Below are 5,932 nucleotides of genomic sequence, written 5' to 3' on the forward strand. Positions count from 1 at the left end.
GTCTCAATTATTTAATCTAGGGATTAGAAGTTATTAGTCTTGAATAGGGATAATAACATAACTTAGGGATCTCTACAGAACAAGTTAAATGAATAAATTGTCCGATTCAGAGTCAGAATAACAAGTGAAGTTTAGGTGGATTCTTCATTAGGTATTGTTTTAATTCAATCATTTTTCCAAAAGTAATTTCCCAATTCTATTTTATGTGAATTCTTAGTTTAGATAATTAGCTAGTTAAAACAAAATCCCCTTATTCTTAGGCTAGATAATAAAAAGACAGTCATTACTAGTACTTTTAGTTCCTTTAGGTTCGACAATTTGGTCTTTCTAAAACTATACTACTATTCGATAGGTACACTTGCTACATCGTGATAATAGTTAGTTTCAAGAATGATTAATTATAAATATATAAAACTTACCTGTCACGAAAATCACAATCAAGTTTTTGGCGTCGTTGTCAGGGAACTAAGATATTAGGAACACTCAATTTTTATTACTTTAGCCATTTATTTTTCTTGCAAGTTAATTCTATTTTATTTTTATTATTATTTATTAATTTACTTGTTCTTTATTTTGGCAGGTTTTTACAGTTTATGACTAGAAGAAACCTGTCAAGACCACTACTTTTTGACGAAGAAATCGATCGCACTGCTCGTAGAAACCAAAGAGAAATAAGGCGAATCTTAAGATACACAGAGAACAAGCAAGAGAACGATATTCAAACCCTAACCGAGGATATGACTGAAAACCAAGACAATCAGATACATCCTGCGATACCTGTTGAACTAGCAAATCAAAATCCTGCTCCTCGTACTATCTATGATTATGCTAAACCTACTTTAACAGGAACTGAGTCAAGTATAGTTAGGTCTGCTATTGCTGCAAATAATTTTGAACTAAAACCTAACACTATTCAAATGATACAGCAATTTGTTCAGTTTGATGATCCAAACACTCACTTGGCAAATTTCTTGGAAATCTGCGATACATTTAAAATTAATGGCATTTCTAACGATGCCATTCATCTTCGGTTATTCCCTTTTTCATTGAGGAAAAAAGCTAAACAGTGGTTGAACTCATTACCACGAGGGTCAATTACTAATTGGGAACAAATGACCGAAAAATTTCTATTAGAATATTTCTCGCCGGCTAAAACAGCCAAATTACGTAATGATATCTCTTCGTTTGTGCAGATGGACTTAGAAACTCTTTACGATGCATGGGAGAGATACAAGGACCTACTGTGAAGGTGTCCTCACCATGGATTACCTCTATGGTTGCAAGTTCAAACATTCTACAATGGTGTGGACCCCTCGACAAGGCAAATGATTGATGCAACAGCCGGGGGAACCATCAACAAAAAAACACCTGAAGAGGCTTACGAATTTATTGAAGAGTTGTCACTGAATAACTATCAGTGGTAAGTCATGAGGACTAAGCCAACTAAAACAACAAGCGTTTATAACGTCGATTCGGTTATTATGCTGTCAAATTAGGTAGAACTAAAAAGATTGATGGTTTACCTGGTTCTTCGCAAGTACATCCAGCAATGAGGTGCGATTCGAATAGAGGAGGAGCATGCACAGAATATCAACCTTTCAATCCTAGCATCGAGGAGGAACAAGTCCAATATATGGGTAATAATAACTCTAGATCCCAAAATAACCCATATAGTAACACTTATAACGCAGGTTGGAGGAACCATCCCAATTTCTCGTGGGGCAGTCAAAGAAATCAAAGACTACAACATCCTCCGAGTTTTTAACAACCACCCTATCAATAGGAAGAGAAATCGAACTTTGAAGAGATGCTGTCTAAATTGATCTCGGTGTCAGAAACTCATTTCCAGAACACCGAGACAGCACTTAAAAATCAACAAGCATCGATCCAAGGTCTCAAAAATCAGATAGGCCAGCTTTCCAAACTAATCTCTGAACGACCACAAGGTAGCATGCCAAGTAATACTGAACCCAACCCAACGGAACAGCTCAACGCGATTAATGTTCAAGATGAAGAAGGATTCGTTGAGCCTGAGCCAGAACCGAAGCAAGAAACTATGGTGAGCAGAGATCAATGTGAGGTAGGTCATAATAAAAACAAATCAGTGAATGTCGAATATAAACCTCGTGTGCCATACCCCAACGCGAAAAGGAAAGACCACTCAGATGAACAATTTGGTAAATTCCTTAAACTCTTAAAAAAATTACATATTAACTTACCATGTATTGAAGCTCTATCGCAAATGCCAAACATAATGAAATTTTTAAAGGAGCTTTTAGCAAATAAACGAAAGTTGGACAAGGCGTCACATGTGGAGCTAAACGCAGTTTGCTCATCTATTCTACAAAATAAACTACCCAACAAACTAAAAGATCTAGGGAGTTTTACGATTCCTTGCTTAATTGGTAGTTTAGATGTTAATAATGCATTAGCTGATCTAGGGGCTAGTATTAGCATCATGCCCTACAAAATGTTCAAACAACTAGGTCTTGGGAAGCCTAAACAGACTAAAATGAGCATTCAATTAGCAGATAAAACTATAAGATTTCCTAGGGGTATTATTGAAGATGTGCTAGTTAAAATCGATAAATTTATATTTCCCGTTGACTTCATTGTTCTAGACATAGAGGAGGATAGCAACACTCCTTTGATTTTAGGACGGCCCTTTTTAGCAACTACTAAAACGATTATTGATGTTGGAACAGGTGAGCTCACACTACGTGTGGGAGACAAAACAATCATCATTCAAGCTCGCAATTCTGGCGACACATCGAAAATTGAAGGTGATTGTCTAAACCATTCTACTAAAACTGATAATATGGTGCAACCTACTTTGCAGGAAATGAGTCTGAAGAAAGTACATGAGCCATTCTCAAGCAGTAGCAGAGGGCCTATTCATGAAGATCGAAGGCTACAAATCGAGGAGCTCAATACCTTCCCAAATCAACTTAAGGTTGGAGATAAAGTATTATTAGATGCCACAGATCCTCACATTGTCACAACCAAATGGAATGAAGAAATCCCTCTTACGGTACTTAGCATTTTTCTATTCGGTACAGTCGTGGTAAGTCATCCCAAGTTCGGCACTTTTAAGGTAAACAACACCCATCTAAAACCTTATTTTGATGAGAATGATAGCAGGAATGAGGAGTATAAACTCCTTGAACCACCATGACCATTCAATGGAGAGGTAAGTCGAGCTTAGACTACAAATAAGTGCTTCTCGGGAGGCAACTCGAGTGCTAACTGTATTAACTTCTTTCAATTTTAGTGTTTAACACCTAACTTACTAATGGAGCTCTTGAAAATAGGTTTACCACACAGACACAGCCAAGCACACGGGCGTGCTCATGACCGTGTGGAAACAAGGCAAAGATTTCCCCAACACGGGCTATGACAAATTGCCACAGCCGTGCAAGATGGCCATGGGCGAACCTGCCAAAATAGCATGGGCGTGCGACACTCCCGTGCCTTGAACCCGTGGCCGAACCTGTTAAATTAACACGGGCGTGGGCCTACATACACGGGCTTAGGAGAAGCGAACAAAGCCAGACACAGTCGTGCGACACGGCCGTGTGCACCCACACGCCCAAGGGACACGGGCGTGGACAAAATGTCAGACGCGCCCAAATTCAAAATTCGCAAGTCACACGGGAAAAAATTGGGGAAAACAGGCGTGTTCCCTGGCCGTGTGCCCCAAAATCTATAATTAGGCTACAGTATTCATTGTCTTCTTCACCCAAAAACCCTAACCCTAGCCGCTACAAGTCCACATGCCCTCTCTACTACGCCCGTACGCCACTTCCCACTCCATTTTTGACGTCCAATCTCTCTCCCTTAGCGTTTGCTTACTCCCTTCACTTCTATTTTACTTATTTCTAATGCTTATTATCAAAATAATCTTCATTTTTCTCATACTATTTTTTCATTTTGCTCATTATTCTATCATTTAATTTGCATTCTTAGGTTATTTATCATACATTTTGTGTTAAATCGAGTTATTAGGCAAACCTCATACCCATGACATTACTATGCTCATTCTCATGCTATTACCATGCAAATGTCACGAGATTAGGCTATCAAATTGGTTATTTTGGTTGAGTTTGCTTAGTATTAGTAGTTTTGGCTGAAATCGTTAGTTCAAATTCATGGTTTTTTCCTTTTCAAATTTGTTTACCTACTATCATTATTCTTTATATTGCAGGTATACAATGTCATCTTCACGAGAAAAGAAGACCGCTGTCCCTGTTTCAAAGAAAAGGAAGGGAGCAACATCTTCCTCGGGTCCTACCGCGGAAATTCGCCACCCTTTCCTGCAATTCCCTATTAGGCCCCAAGAAGAAATTTTCCAAATACTCCGGGTCCGACCTTTAATTGTGGGCCGCTGCATCGACTGGGCTGCAGTAGAACAAGTTTAGTTGGCTAATGCAATTCAGGCCCTCCTAACCACCGGTCCTTGGGATATTTTCTTTGGGATCATCGAGCCAACATATCTCGAGCTCACGATGGAACTATGCTCAACGTTTCATCTTTAGACCGTAATGACAAACTACGATGATCCTGGCACGGTGCAATTTCACCTAGGCAGATTAGTCTGCCAGCTCAGCGTCCCAAAATTTGGTACTGCACTAGGCTTATATACGGAAGAGTTCAAGGAGGAGAATGACTTTGATACTCTCAACTGCCATATCCATCGTTCTTCTTCACGGTGCTGGGACGCACAAATACCAGGTTTAGCCACCTATAATCCTAGCTGCTCCAAGGCATCGGCTCTCCCTCCATCTCTGAGGTACCTACATGCCATTTTGGCTCACACATTAAGAGGAAAGAGAGAGAGCACTTGCATTGTCAACACTCACGACGCTTACTTTCTATGGTGTATGTTGCACGGGCACGTCATCGACCTTGCCTATTTCATTGCCCTCGCCATTCAACACCAGATGGAGCGGCATAGGAAGGGGGTTATCTTCATTGGCCCCTATGTTACTCGGTTGGCTTGGCACTTTGGGCTCCTCAACACCGCGGCCCAGGAATCATCCTTATCCCTCATTGGCAGATGTCTCTACAAGGCATCTCAAGCATGCTAAGCATGAGGATGATTGAAAAGCGCTGAGGAACCTACCCTCCTCAATATCGTCTTGCCCAATCTACCGAGGAGGAGGCCCCCGAGGACATTACTGATGATGTTGCCTCACAGCACGATGACCCACCATCTCAGCCACCACCACCCTCTCATCCAGTTCATTTGGCAGCTTCATATGTTGACATTTGTGAGCGCCTAACTCGATTCGAGCAGCAGTGTTTTCAACGATATGACAATATTGATGCTACTCTACAGCAGATCTGTCAGCACCTCCACATCTCATCGCCACCTCCACCTCACGAACCATCTAGCGATGAATATGTTTAAAAACTTTCATTTATTATTTTATGTTTTTACTTTTATTTTATTTTAAGACTACTTTTTTATTTTTCTTTCATCTTATTTTTATTAGGATTTATAATCTTTACTTAACAATTTTGAATTCTGGCTATTTCCTACCAAGTAATCATTCTTCCTTATATATTTTCTAAAAGAGTTCCTGATACTAACATAGTTATAAAAAGCTCCAAAGCTCACTATTACTCAGGGACTCGAAACTCCACTGGGAAAGGTTCTCTACGACTGCCATGTCTTGCTCGACCATGACCATAACCAACTTCAGATGTAATATTCTTTTGGCGAAGGACTTATGGATTAATGAACCTCTACCACCACCAGAGTATCCTCCTCTACCCTCACGCCGATTATTCTCTGAAACTCCAGTTCAAGGAAATTTATTCATCACTCAGGAAGTTTCACTTTTCTCCCTATCTTATGAACTTACACTTACATTTGTCAAAATATCTATCTTTGTACATTGAGGAAAATGTACATCTTAAGTTTGGGGGG

The 5,932-nt window shown here is 39.9% G+C and overlaps 1 non-coding gene across 1 annotated transcript; it reads right to left on the bottom strand.

The window, feature by feature from the left end:
* Window positions 1-1,161: 1,161 nt before the first annotated feature.
* Window positions 1,162-1,267, bottom strand: LOC128294346 (small nucleolar RNA R71). Its single transcript, XR_008284658.1, has one exon. It is a non-coding gene; the product is annotated as a small nucleolar RNA R71 (small nucleolar RNA).
* Window positions 1,268-5,932: the final 4,665 nt, after the last annotated feature.

The sequence above is a fragment of the Gossypium arboreum genome, chromosome 6 (assembly GCF_025698485.1).
Source record: "Gossypium arboreum isolate Shixiya-1 chromosome 6, ASM2569848v2, whole genome shotgun sequence".
Lineage (NCBI taxonomy): Eukaryota > Viridiplantae > Streptophyta > Magnoliopsida > Malvales > Malvaceae > Gossypium > Gossypium arboreum.